This window comes from Camelus ferus, chromosome 14 (genome assembly GCF_009834535.1).
Source record: "Camelus ferus isolate YT-003-E chromosome 14, BCGSAC_Cfer_1.0, whole genome shotgun sequence".
Taxonomy (NCBI): Eukaryota; Metazoa; Chordata; class Mammalia; order Artiodactyla; family Camelidae; genus Camelus; species Camelus ferus.
The window spans coordinates 10,756,039-10,771,373 of record NC_045709.1 but is presented as its reverse complement, the minus strand read 5'-3'; the positions used below and the strand labels follow the sequence as shown (position 1 = coordinate 10,771,373).

General features: G+C 38.2%; 1 pseudogene; it reads right to left on the bottom strand.

Annotated features, from left to right (window-relative positions):
• Window positions 1-328: 328 nt before the first annotated feature.
• LOC102508842 lies at window positions 329-904 on the bottom strand (annotated as a pseudogene).
• Between the last annotated feature and the right edge of the window lie 14,431 nt (window positions 905-15,335).

Sequence of the window (15,335 nt, the reverse complement as noted above, 5' to 3'; positions counted from 1 at the left end):
ATGTGGGAAAAGCTTTAAAACCCTACCTTAAGGAGATTAAATATGCTAAAACCAATTTCAAAATACTTTTTCAAAAATTGTTAAATTTCCACATGGGTCCTGGAAACCTCAAAATGAGTTGAATATTTTAAACGATACTAATTTTGGATGACCCCTTTTATGTAAAAGGCCTGCACCTCTTTCTTTTGGTCAGAAGTTACATAGCCTTTCTTTAGGTTATTAAAAAAAATTCTACCTAAAATGAAGTTCTATTTTTAAAATAACAAATAAATACATTGTCAGCTTAAATACACCTGGGGGACTCGATGTTAAATAACAATTTTCATGATTATTTCTCTACACATGCTGCAGCTGCCGTGGGGGTCCTTATCTCCTTCTTGCTGAAGCTGTCAACTCTTCAGTCTCTGCATTTAATTGATGCATTACTCATCCCATTGCATCTCAGCCCTTGTTAGCATTTGAAGGTACTGTACCTGCCGTAAGTCCTTCTATGTGGCTGCCGGGACTGACTCCTTTCAGTCATTGTGACTTTGTGAGTCAGAATAGTTTTTCCTCGGTCTTGAGGATGTGGTTTTTATATGTCTCCCAACTACTGAAACCATATTTGTAAATGAAGTATTAGTAGATTTAAGTTTCATTATTTTCTTTTATAGGATCAACTACATACTGCATGCATGTTTTGGTTCTTACTGCACCAATAAGTGAATTCAGAATGGAAGACAGTTCCCATTTTATGCTGAGAAGTCAACGGCTGTGTAGCTTTGCAGGGGGATCTATTTGTCTGTCCCACATCAGGCCCAGCTGTACTTGGGTTCCTAGGGTTTGAGTATATCTGCTGTGTATAAACTGTTGTAGCAGTTTCCCATGGGTAGTAAAAGACAAGCTCTAAAGTCCAGATCCTCATGGTGGTGGTGACCTGCCTGATGTCTGGGTGGGGCTAGGGGACAACAGGGCAAAGAGGCACCACCTGCCCCCACCTCCCCACTCCCCCTGCCATTGCAGCCCGCTACCCCTATGCTTTTTAATGACATATCCTCCAGTTCACGCATTCTCTTCAATTATGTCTAATCTGCTGTTCAACCCATCCGTGTAGTTTTAAATTTTATTGTGTTTTTATTTTTATAAAATTCTATTTTGTCTGCTTTATCATTTTTTATATTTTTTCTGTTCCTGCAGAGGCTCTCAAGTTTGTCTTTTATTTATTCAAGCATAGGAGGCATGATTAAAGACGCTTCAGTAATTCCTGTGTCTAAGCCTGTGAATCTGTGCTGCTTCTGTTGGTTCTTTCCAGCTTCCTTGTGTCTCGTCATTTCTGACCGCATACCGGATATTTCAATTTTTTAAAAAGTAGGAACAATTTGAGACTTATAATTAGTGAAGGAAACCTCATCCAGACAGGATTTGTCATTGCTTCTGCCAGGCATGGGGATGCTACCAGCTTGGGATCAACTTGAATCAAGTTCAAGGCTTGAGATTCACCAGATCCCCCAGAAAAAAAGTTCAAGTGTAATTCCAAGTGAGGTCTGATCCATTCCTGGACCAGCCTTACTCTGTAGACCCGTTAAGGTCCTAACTTATTGTTGGGGAGAGTTTCTTGTTAGATCCCATGGTGTTTACATTCACAGGAAAATGTTCTGGAACAGCCACATGTCCTCAGGGTGAAGATCTCTCTTTGTTTTTGCCCCTTTTTTTTCCTGAATTACAATTTTCTCTTCAGTTTTTGTAATCACCTATTGTCTTGTCGGCTCTTAGATTTAAAAGAATATATTTTGTCCAAAATTTTTTGTTGTTAGGGTTGGTTTGAATAAGACAGCCCAGTGTTACTGGATGCATTTTGAAGGTAAACCTTGTAGGACTTTCTGACTGAGTGGGAGAGGTATGTAACAGAAAGAGGAGTCAAGGATGACTGAAAGGTTTTTGACTGGAGTTTTTAAGAACGGAGAAGACAATAGCTGTGATGCAAAGGACTGAAGAGGCAGCAGGCTGGAGGAAGGGCCAGGACCGTATTTAGGGACATGTTAAGGCCCCTGATAAGCACGCAGGTGGAGAACTTGAGAAGGCAGCCGCGTCTGTAAGCTGGAGTTCAGGGAGGAGGTTAAAGCTGGACATAGAACGTTCGGAGCCCTCAGTGTATACATATATTTACAGATGTGAGACTGGTTGAAATCGCCCAGGGAGTAGATACAGATAGAGAGGAGGCCCAAAGACCCAACAGAGATTCAGGAAATATTATTTCTCTTCTTCTCCTGAAGCTCTGTATATGTATGATGTATTGCCAGACATAAACATGGGAAGTTGTTTCCTTTTTTCACTAAAGACTAATATAATAAATGAAAAAATTTATCCAGAAAGAATTTGTCATCATGTCCTGTCTCCCGACTTCCTTATTGTTCCCCAGCCTCCCCCCTGCCCATCCCCACCGCACTGCCTAGCCCGGGCTCTCAATGTTTCTCAGCCACATTACCCCAGGGCCTCAGAGCTGGTCTTCCTGACTCTAGCCCTTCTTCTGTGTCCTCCAGGAGGCCCTGCCTCTGTTCAGGGCTAGAGTGATCTTCTTACCGCCCTAGGGTGATGGCTGACTGCCTCATTTTGAAGTTGCCGTCGTAGTTTAGTGCTTATTAACATCATCTTTACAAATTTAGATGAACAAGACTATCCTCGTGACTATGCTCGTTTTACAAACTGAGGGAACAAAGCACACTTTTGCCAAGAATATTTGAGTGAAAATAAAGCATTTGGGGCAATTATTTCCTATTCATTGCACATCATGTGGGCAGTTAGAAAACAGGACTGTGAATAAGAACAGGAACCTTTGTCAACTCCATGTCCTCTCACCACTCATATTTGTTCAGTACATACATCCATTTCCAGAATAAAAGGGCCTGCGTTTTCCTGTCTCACAGTCAGAAGGAAAGGAATTGGTTACTCAGAGAAAATGCAAATCTCTGCGAAGAAGTTCTTTGAAAATAAGCTTACTTTTGTCTCCTAGGGATGAGTTGGATGTGGGCCTGAGTGAAGACAGGAGAGTAAAGTAGACGACCTTTCATTTTCCTTGACAATATTGATTTAATTCTGGAGTCTGTTTCTGCAATAATTCATCAGGGCAGAGGAATTATATTCCTTTTCATCACTTTTGTTTAAAAGTCTAGTGATCCCTGCCACCTCCTCCTCACTCTGTCTCTTTATTTCTTTTATCTTTTGGTCCACATGGAAGCTATGTCAAAATAAAAGACAAACATGAAATTATCAAAATAAAATGCTGGGAGTTTTTTTGTTGTTTTTTAAATTATAGTCAGTTTACAATGCTGTGTCAATTTCTGGTATATAGCATAATGTTCCAGTCATATATATATATTATATATACATATATTCATTTTCATATTCTTTTTCATTATAGGTTACTACAAGATATTGAATATAGTTCCCTGTGCTGTACAGTATAAACTGGTTGTTTATCTATTTTATATATAATAGTCAGTGTCTGCAAATCTTGAACTCCCAGTTTATCCCTTCCCACCCCTTTTCCCCCACCAGTAACCGTAAGTTTGTTTTCTATGTCTGTGAGTCTGTTTCTGTTTTGTAAATTAGTTCATTTGTGTCATTTTTTTTTTTTAGGTTTCACATATAAATGATCTCACCTAGCATTTTTCTTTCTCTTTCTGGCTTACTTCACTTAGTGTGACAATCTCCAGATCCATCCATATTGCTGCAAATGGTATTATTTTATTCTTGTTGGCTGAGTAGTATTCCATTCCATATATATATAAAGAAGTTATGGTGTATATATATATATATATATATATACACCATAACTTCTTTATCCAGTCATCTGTAGGTAGATATTTAGGTTGTTTCCATTAAAATGCTTTTTAATGTAAGTCCTTCAGAAAAAGGGTTTATAACCAACACTGATCCTTACTATAACTGAAATGCATTTAGTGCTTACTTGGGGCCTGACTCTGTGCTAAGTACTCTGCAGAGATGATGTCATATAACCCTCACCACACCCTTGGGAGCAGGCACTTTTATTATCCTCATTTTAGAGATGAGGCATGGAGGAGGTAAGGAACTTGTTCAGTTAGTAAGGAAGCAGTTGGACTCCAGGGCCCTTGCATCTAACCTCTATGCTGTCAGTCCTAATGGATGGACATCTGACCACAGTAATACTTCAATTGTAGTGAAGTCATATACTTTGCATACACTGGGGACCAGTAATGCAAAAACTTAGGTCAACATGAGGTATAAAGGGTGCATACACACCTTGATTTCAAGAGGACTCATTCACAACTCCCTTCCCTCTGAACTCCTTCATTGTTTCATATTCTTGGCTGTTTGGTCTCATCCCTTACCAATATGGTTTCCTGTCTCACGTTCCTGAAATTCTGCAGCATACTCAACACTGATACTGATTTCAGTGGATACTCTGGCTTTTGGGGAGTAGGAGCTGGGAGCAGAACAGACTTTCCCTGCACAAGAGATGGGAGAACTTGAGTGAAGTCTTGTGTAGGAGAGGAGTGGAGATCAGAGAGAGGGGTCTGTGGGTTAAGCCCTGGGAGTGGGAAGGGTAGAACCCTCTTTGGGGAGGTCTGGATTTTTGAGAACAGTAATACTGTACCCTAATATTTTACCATACGCCACCTTTTTGTGTGATTCCATAAAATCTTCAGTGATAACCTCAGATGTGATGACATGCATAGTAATTAAGTAATTTGATTTCCAGTGAAAACTACTGAAAGGCTGAGTTCATCTTTCAGTTGATTTCAGCCTGGATGAGGAAACACAAGTCTGACAGACAAAAGATTTTTGCTCAGACAGTGAGAAGTTGACATTGCATCAGGAATGGGCAATCCCTGATGTTGGCTTAGGTCAGGGTCTGACCACGGGAGAGGCAACTGAAAAGGTATGGCAGTGCAGGTCTTTGGAAGTGAGGAAGTGAAGACACTGAGTCAGAACTCATTCATAACACCCCTCGCACTCCGATTATCATGGCTTACTCCCTACTGCTATCATTATATCAAACCAGTCACTGTTTTTGTGTGTTTTCCACTTATTACATCTATATAACATCAAAATGTCCAGATAGAAAGTGAAAAACTGAGGATCCTCAAGATGGTTTGGGTAACACCAAGCATCCAGCAGTGGGAAGATAAAATGTCAAGGTGATTAACGAATCACCTTTATCAAGACATTTTGAAGTCAAGTAGAAATAGACAGAAAGTGGATATTGGCAGATGATTTCCTAGAAATGAAATTTGAAGTTGGAATAGGTCATTGCATCTAGCCTGAGAGCCTACAGAAAATGGGTCTCTAGACTAGTCCCAAATTAAAGCTGGCCCAAAAGATGAAAGGCAGACAAGAGCCGGGGAAGCCTGTCAAAGGAAAGATTTTGAAAATTTAGGCAGCAAGAGATGAATGACAAGGTCACAGCTAAGATGAAATAGCCTTGGAAGTAAGACCTACATGGGAAGCAAAGGTCAAGAAATAGAGGAGGAAAAAGCTCACGATGATTTAGTGGTGCAGGTCTGTGGGGAATATGCTTCTGAAAATAAAATAAAATGAGACATCAAAGAGGTCTTTACAAGTTTAAAGCCTTATTCTTACCTGCGGTTGAAGGTAGGATATAAATTTTATTGGAGCAAAGTACAGATGAAGAACAAATCAAATTCAAGTGCACTACATAGCATTCTTAATGAAGTAGAAGAAGTTGGAATTTTGAATAATAGAAATGGAGAGAAGAGGAACGAGTTCTATTGACCATGTTCTGTAGATGCTTCTGAGATACTACTGTGCATTGAATCATGTAAGGATCTTTGCTGCAGAGTTTGAGTCATTATGTCTGCAGTGGAGCAGGAGAGTCTGCATTGCTCAAAAGCTCCCAGGTGATGCCAGTGCTGCTTGTCCTCAGACCACACTGTAGGTGAGAAGGCTGTAGAGCAGAGGTTTCCACACTTGGACTCCCAAGAAGTCTCCCCAGGAAATACTGATAGGCAGCAAGCTTCCAGAACCAAATCTATTGAAAAACTTATTGGAACCTAATTAATGCAAGAAACAGAGGAATCGGCACAGTCATGAGCTTCTTCAAATCAAACCATTTTCCCCCAGAAGCATGTGGAAAACAATATTGTAGATGTTTCTATAAAATATCTAAAGCAGTCAACAAAAATTTGGGGTGGGGTGGTATGTGTTTAATAAATTGTACACCATTTGTTGTATAGGTGTTGAAGGCTGGAGTGGATCACAGAGGACCTACAGACACACGAACATATTTGTAGCTTCACTGATCATATTTTTAATTGTTTGGATAATAAATGTGGCCAGTAACTTCTAGGTATTTAAGGAGAGAGAGAGAGAACCTGGGTGTGTATGTGTGTGAATGTTGTGTTTGAAAGCGTGTGTGTGTGTGTGTGTGTGTGTGTGTGTGTGTGTGTGTGTATGCATTAGGAGCCCAGGGCCAAGAAATGCTGACATCCAGCCTGAGTGTCACATCTTGAGCTACATTCAGGTGGTGAAAATGTGATGGTCCTCAATCACCTGCTCTCTTCCGACTTCACTGGACTCTTCCTCCAATTTTTGTAGACTCTTGTATCTCTTTGGGACTCAACAGGATTCAGTCTCTGCTACGTCCAATTTTGCCCCTTTTAGTAAAACGTAATTAGATGCAAATACAAATCACAACTATTGTCAGAATTCAAATGAGTTCTGATGAGAATTAATATTTTCCCATCATAGAAGTACTGATTCAGAGCACACAATAAGGCACAAATTCCAAATTAGTCAGAAACCACTCGTTTCTCAAGCAGAAAGAGCCATATTACATTCATCTTATAGGGATTAGAATTTTGCGATCCAGATACCAGAGCTTCATGCTATAAAGAATTTCTTATCCTCCCTCTCAAATCTTACCCTCCATAATGACAGTTGAATAAATGAATATGTGACCAAATTAATTGAATGCTGTTATCTTCACTTTACAGTTTTAATTTCAGATCTTTTCTCATTAACACAATTATCCAGGAAAGCATTATGTTAAACACACAACTGTGATGTACTGTATGTATTAATCAGAATTTTTGTGTTTGCAAGTGACAAACTAAACTCACACCGATTTAAAACAAAGGAGAATGAACTTAACTGATACATGCAACTATAAAATTGAGGTACACTTTGGGTACAATTGGACCCATAGAAATCAATTTTTATTCTGTATAAATTCTGTAAAATTTTATTTTTAGTCTGTATCTTCTTCTGTTTCCTTTTGAGTGTTTGCCTTATTCATTCCTATTGCAGACAGTTTTTTCCAGTCAAGGAAGGTGTCTCAGAGCAATTTGAACTTAATAGACTTTAGGACTCAGGATCCCTGTGGAAGAAAAAGAACCTTTCCCCATTTCCATGGCAGAAACACCCTTGGGAAGGTTGTGATTCCACCCATCTTTGAAACATCATTGTGGCCACAGTGAAGCCCTCTACTGGCCTCGCTTGGGTCACATGTCCATCTCTGTGACTGAAGTATGGTCAGCATTGTTTCCACCTTAACAACCTTGAGTGCAAGAAGGACGTTTCCCCTGAAGAAAGAGGTGATAGGCAGATTGATAATGTATTTCCCCTCCATTCCAGGTCTAGCTTGAATGGTAGGTGAGATGGGACCCCCGGGGGTGCTGTCAAGGACAAGAAGAGAAGTATCTGGAAGGGACTCAGGGAAATTTAATGGATGAGACATGTAAACAACAGAAGAGTCTCAAGTTAACATATGTGTCCATGTGTGCATAGTAAGATTTATATCTCTTGCTAGTGGACTTCAGACAAGCTATCAAGGCTAGAGTAACCTGTATTAGAAAATAAAGTTATCTGGCGGCAGTGGGACTTCTTAGGAGATTTAACAAGCATGAAAGCATTTATTATTAAGTGAAGACATATTTCATAGTGATGCGTGATCTTGGATCTAAAATTAACCCCAAATATCTTTAAAGCATGATTATCATGATTGTGTGTTTTGTCAGGAAATCAGCTGAGCGCTAGAGAGCTGAGCTGTCAGGTTTTAGAGTAGTTGATGAAAGCAACAAGCCAAAATGAAACTGAGAGTGAAGCCTTTCATCACCGGCTGTGATGGTGTAAGCAAGAGGCCAAAACCAGAAAAAGCACCTACTCCCTCCCACGCCCACTTTTCCCCAGGGAATGGCGCACCTGGCAGCTGCAAGCGGATCAGTGCAGACATGGGGTCGTCTCACTGTTGAGGGAGCCCCATGCCCAGGTTTCCTGCACTCTTGTGGCTCTTATAGTTTTATAGATCATGTATAAACGTGATCAGACTCATGTTTAACCTGGGGGCTGGAGGGAGGGAGGAAAGCGAGTGCTAGAAAGGGAAAAGTACTGGATATTGACTCACTTCAACATGTTCCTTTGTCCTTTGTATTTTCTGCAAATTGGTGGTTGGATCCAAAGTCTTGATCAGACACATGTTTAGTTCTCTCAGCAGGATTATGGGTGGTGCTGTGTTCTTTTCCCCCCAGCTAGCTGAAATATAATTGACATACATCACTGTGTACATTTAAGGTGTACAATGTGTTGATTTGATACACTTAATTATGGCAAAATGATTAGCACCATAACCTTGGTCAAATGCCTACATCACATCAAATAATTACCATTTCTTTTTTGTGGTTAAGAACATTTAAGATCTACCCTCTTAGCAACTTTGAAGTGTATGATACAGTATTATTAACTATAATCACTATGCTGTACATTAGATCCTCGAAAATTATTCATCTTGTAAGTGGAAGTTTGTACTTTTGGGGTGGTGCTGTGTTCTGTCTGGTCATTTCTTTTTGCCATGTCAGCAGCTGAGGAGGCTCAATGCCTAGATCCATTAATTCACTAAGATTTGGAAGCAGTTGATATTTTTGTTTTATCCTTTCTTGTGATGTATTTATTGTAGAACTCTTTATAAAGAGACATTTCACTCACCTATGATTTAGTGATTTAGTGACACAGTTCATGCAGAAAGGCAGGATGAAAATTTTTCTCTTTCCCTTTACTTGATTTTTAAATGATAAGTTGGTTTCCTATCATTCTTTGAAGGTGAACAATTAGATTTTTAAAACACCGTTACGAACCCATTGATATAATGGACTTAGTCAATTGTAATTATCCTTTTGAATCTCAGACTGTTCCTCTTTGGCTGCTGAGAGCCTCTTCAAGTTGGTTTCTGAGTATTTCTGACATGACCCAGGTAGCCTTTGGGAGCTTCCTTGTTATCTGGTATTCCAGACTCATCTTTTCTGTTTCCTACTCTAGACCTGGAATCAGTCATTTTCCCCAATAAATTTTAGGCTGTTTTGGCAGCAAGGGTATTTATGACCATACTCTGGGTGTTACTTCTTTCTAGACTTTTAGTAGGCAGAATCAATACGAAGCTCTGTATACTATATGCTACATAATCACATGAGTTCATACTGACTTTAAAAATTACCTGTTTCTATTTGATCATTTATTTCTTGCAGCATATTTGACATGTAACATTATAACAGTGTCAGGTGTACAGTAAGATTTGATACTTGTATATATTGCAGAATGATCACAGTAAGTCTAGTTAACATCCATCACCATACATAGTCATAAACATTTTTTTCTTGTGGTGAGACATGAGTTCATATTGATTTTTAATTCAAATTCAAATCTAAAAAGTATTAAAAATATTTTATATTACTTCTAATTCTCATTTTTCCACACTAAGAATCCACGAATCTTGCTTCTCAAGGACCTGAGGAATGATAGAATTAAAAAATTTCATAAGTACTTATTTTCTTTTTCCCGCATTATACACATAACAGTCTAAGTAATACTTCCATCACCAGTTTAATTTTCTTTTGTGTATGTGCTCACCATTCTTCTATACTTTTTTTGCAATTGTATCATGTCTACAATATCTGAAAATATAGATAATGTACGCTATTCTCTCTCCCTTTTATTCCTAATTTAGTTCCACAAGTAGATGTGTATTTAATATTCACCTCTCCTTATTTTGATATTTCTCTGATCACTTGAAGTTCATTTTTCCACATATTTTGCAGTAAAGGCACATGCAAACAATGTTACCCAAGTTTTGCCATGTCAGTTTGTCTGTTGCCTTTATATTAGAAAGTCAGTTTAGCTGGTTATGTAATTATTGCTTCACGGTTTTCCTTGAGTATCTAAAATGTTACTCCCCTTTCTTCTGCCGCAAGCATTGATGTTCAAAATTCTAATGACAATATACTTTTATTTCCCTTAAGTATTGCTTACTGGCTTTGCTTAGGTGACTGTAGGATTTTTCCTTTTTCTTTAAAGCCTACTAATTTACTAGAATATGACTTAGTGGTGATCATTCTGGGTCCTCATTCTCAGCTATAGGATATACTCTTACAATAGGTACTTTCAAAAAACTTTTTTTCTTAATTTCAGGAAAGTTTCCTTGAATTAAATTTTTAAGTGTTTATTCTGTTTGCTTGTTTTAGGTTTCTTCTTTTGGGGTTCCTGCAACGATATAAAGAATCATCTTTGTCCATTTCAATATGTGTCACATGTTCTTGAGTTCTTTTTATCTCTACATTTGTTTTTAATTAAAAAATATTTCCTCTTTTTCACCTTGTTTCTCTTAATCCATCATTTTTGTTGTGTTTATTTGCTTTGTGTTCCTTCTATTTCAGTCTTGATTTCAGAAATGAACTTTTATTTTATTTTTCTTTCTTTCCTGAGTCCTATTACCTCATTTCTGAGCTGAAGTATTTTGTTGGCCCTATCAAGTAAAAGCAAACTGCAGCAAGATGTCATTTGGAAAAGACACATAGGAAGAAACTGATCTACTTCAAAGGCGATCAAAATATTGAAAGAGACTTATTTAAAACAGATGAGAGCACATCACTTCCAAGGCAGGTTTAAGTCCCTATGTCTCTCATGAAGCTCATTTTCACCCATACTTCTCCATTCATTAGGGCTCAGGAGATAGATAAACAAATTATATAAGAGAGAGAAGCTATGTTTTCTTACACATCTCAGTAATTTCTGTAAAATTTTGATCCTACTAACCTAGGGCAGTCTCTATTTTAGAAAAAAATAAAGAAGGAATCTATACAGTCTCCTCCTTCTGATGCCAGTCCAAACATCTGCACTGAGAGTAAAGGGAGAAAGTAGAAATCTGAAATACTTTGGGTTCATTCCTATTTTACCAGTCAGTCTAAATTTTCTATATCTTATTTTGGAATTATGCTTCTCCTAATACAGATAAAAATATGTAGCAATAGGAGTGATTGTGGATTGGAGGTAGTTCTTGGGGAGATCTTTACAGTTCAACATTATTAAAGAAAAGATATCTTTTTCTGAATTACTCTCTACAAAGCACCAAGAGAATATTATTGCTGGAAGAAATGAGATGAATTAAGGAGCAGAGTAAGATACATAATAAAACAAATGCATTTTGTATTTAAATATTCATTCAAAAACATTGATTATGTAGATATTGTTTTCTATACAATTTCTGGGCAATTTTGACAGTTTCTAATTGCTTGATTTCAGTTACTAGGCTCATCAAAACTATACACTTTCCTCTTCCTACAAAAATCACTTGTGAATCAAAACAAATATATGTATGTTCCTATATGACTGAAGCATTGTGTTGTACACCAGCAATTGACACAACATTGTAAACTGACTATACTTCAATAAAAATATATTTAAAACATCATTTGTGATATTTTAAATTTCTACAAAGAATATAGTCAAAAGACTTAATAATCCAAAGCAAAAATGTAAAAGTTTAGAGATATTGTTATGTGGGATCAATCCATACAGAATTACATCAGATTATATCAAATGGAAACACCTTAGATTTCAGTTTTGGCCTCTTCTAGGGAAAGTAAGGAATAAATAAAATGCACAACAAATAAATCTTCACTGAACACTTTTGCTCTGTAAATTACAATAAGATTGCAGGATAAACAACATGTGAGGTGACTAATTCACAAGTCAATATGAAGACAGATCTTCCAAGAGAAACCTTTGTATTAAAGTTTATCCCAAATTTCCAACCTGTGTGGGATTTACTGAATATATAAAGAGTCAATTATTTGTATCTTTGAAAGTTGTTATGAGAGTAGAGCTTTCCTATTCTCACCACCACAACAACAAAATGGTAATTTATGAGGTAAAGAATGTGTGAGCTAACATTACTGTGGGAAATATTTTGAAATGTATACATGTATCATATCATCACGTTGTACACCTTAAACTTACACAAATTTGTATGTCAGTTACATCTCAATAAAGCTGCAGAAAGGGAATGAATTTGAGACACTGATTATGAGATAAAGATGATTTCCATGTCATCAAGAAGTTATTCATCAAAAGTACAAAGTGAAAGCAATTCTACATTTTGGCCATGTTGATAATTTATTCATTTATTAATTTTGATGGGCATTTATGAATCAATTACTGTATGCCAGGAGTTCAGAGGACAGGACTAAAACTGAAGATATATCTGTGGAAGCCCTTGGCATGCATATAGTAATTGAAGATATTGCAGTGTTCAGAGAGTCTGTGGAGTAAGAAGAGAAGAGAAGTGAGCTTCAAGGAACATCAACACTTAAAGGATGAGCAGTGTGGGAGGAGATGGCAAAGGAGACTGAGAGACTTGGCCAGAGAGGAAGAAAGGAACCAGAGAGCACGGTGCCATGGAAGCCCAGTGGAGAGAGTTTTCCCAACGAGTGTCAAATTTTGCTGAGAGTTCAGTCAAGTATGGAAAAATGTCCCTTAGATTTAGTGATAAGAAGGTCACTGGTGACGTTGGAGGGAGTGTTTCTGAATGAACATCTCTTGTGGGAGTCTCAGGCACCTGTCACACATTTCACAGGTGGTATGAGAGCCACTGGCTGGACCTTTCACGATTCCTCTTTTGATTCACTATTACTCAGAACACCCTCTTGCTAACCCATTTGTCAGGCAATCTTATTGCCTGAGTAACAATAATAAACTTTTCTGGTTCCCTTAAAAGTAGATAGCATTGAATTTTTTCTGGGCTTTCAGCCTTATAAGCCTCCGTAGCCTCAGGCTCAAAGTTCCCGTGGGCCCCTCTCCCACCCATGAACAGAGAATCACCATGGCTGCCAGCTTTCTTGGTCACTCTGAAGACAGTGTGGTAATCGAGACTTTTTTCAGAGAGGCTACAGAAGTCCTTGCTGAATTAAAACATCAGGAAGTGGAAACACCCAGGGGTCAGGTGCAGGGTGGGCAAAATGGAAACATCGGCTCCAGGGCATGGAGTCATCTTTCCAACTGACTTGGTAGATCATTCTACTGAGAGAAGGAGCATTCTGAGCCAGTGTTTGGGAAGGTACCTGATAAAAATAATAACAGCAACATTAAGGATAATAAGTTACCATATATTAAGCGCATTCTAAGTGCTAAGTGTTTTACAAAAATCACCTCTAATTCTCTCAACAAGAAGTACATTCGTTTTCACTAATACTTTCTAGACAGAGAAACAAACTGAGTTAAACACGTTTTCCAAAATCATAGTACTGATGTGAATACTAAACTAGGTCTGTCTCAAGTTTTTAACTACTTCTGTATTTTGTCAGGATAAATAATACCAGCATCTATTTACTGAATTAATATCAAGTATGAGATATTATATATGCATTGTTACTAATTTGGCAAATTGGTGTTAACCAGCTCCCCCCCACCCCCATTTTACAGATGGTGAAACAAAGGTTCAGGAAAGATTAATAATTTGCCCAAAGTCACACAGCTAGTTTGGAGAACTGGGATTCAACCCCAGGTGTGCGGGCTCCAAAACCCATTTTTTTTTTCCCCACCGAGCCACACTGACTTCTGGGGCCAAGGACCTTCCTGGGTATGAAGAGAAGAAGTGAGCTCAGTGAGGGTAGAGTTACCTGACCTTCCAGATGGAGCTAGAATTAAATGTCCGCTTTATTTATCTAGGAAAATTTATACAAAAGACAAAGAAAGAATGTAGCATATGTCCCTGGAAATGGAATGCCTCAAGCTTAATGTATCCCTTGTGAATGCAGAATTTATCAGCCAAGACAGATGGCTGGCCTTGTGGAAGCAGAGAGTGCAAGGAATTTTGAAAGCCCAGCATCATTCAAGGCATGGGAATTCAGTTCTAGGGGCTGAAGTTCACAGCTTGTGAAGGGAACATTTGGAGAAGTGATGGAGAAGGCAACTCACCTTCAGACACAACACATAGCTGTTTGATTTCAGGATGCTGATGTGTGTCTTATTATGTTATTCCGGAGGTGGGTCCGTTGCATTTGAATGAAACTGTAGGTGGTCTTTGGATTGGATCTGCGGTCTGTGTGCTGTTTGGCCAGGTGTAGGAACTCAGTAAATCAAAGGCTGCATCAGAAACCTGACTTTCCCCCCAAAGACACACATTTCTACCTAGGAATTCTGGGGAGTTTTGACTACATCACCAAGAAGTGGTCAGGACAAAGAGATGGTAAAATAGACTCCTTAGATCAGAGGCATTTTTCCTAAATGTTTTGTCTCTTTTTCAATGAGCAGTGAAGGTGCTTCAGTCCCTTTGACTACCCTTTCATTATCTGCTGTTCAGCAAGGGAGCCAGCAGTGAACTGGAGGAAATCACATTACTCAGCCTATCACCTGGAATTTAATTAAGAAGTCAAGGCAAGTGAGTATCATTTTGTGGGAGTTCTAGAATCTTGGGGGTGCTAAGGGGTGGACTCTGGTCAAAATTCAGGATAAGAGCAGAAAAGAGATATGGACTAGTGATGGGAAGTTTTTAAATTTAATTGCTTGGGTTTTTTTTTTTTTTGATATTGAGTTGTATGAATTCTTTATATATTTTGGATATTAACCCTTATGTGATGTATAGCTTGCAAATGTTTTCTCCCATTCTGTAGGCTGCCTTTTCACTCTGCTGATTGTTTCCTTTGCTGTGCAAAAGCCTTTTAGTTTTATGTGGTCCCACTTGTTTACCTTTGTTTTTGTTGCCTGTACTTTTGGCATCATATCGATGAAATTATTGCCAAGACCAATAATATAAAACTTACCACCAACCCCATGTTTTCTTCTAGGAATTTTACGGTTTCAGGTCTCACATTTAAGTCTTTAAACCACTTTAAGTTGATTCTTGTGTATGGTATAAGATATGGGTCCAACTTAATTCTGTTATATGTGGATATCCAGGTTTTCCAACACTCTTTGTTGAAGAGACTATCCTTTCCCCATTGTGCATTCTTGGCACCCTTGTTGAATATTAGTTGACCATATATGTGTGGATTTATTTATGGGCTCTCTATTCTGTTCCACAGAAATAAGCT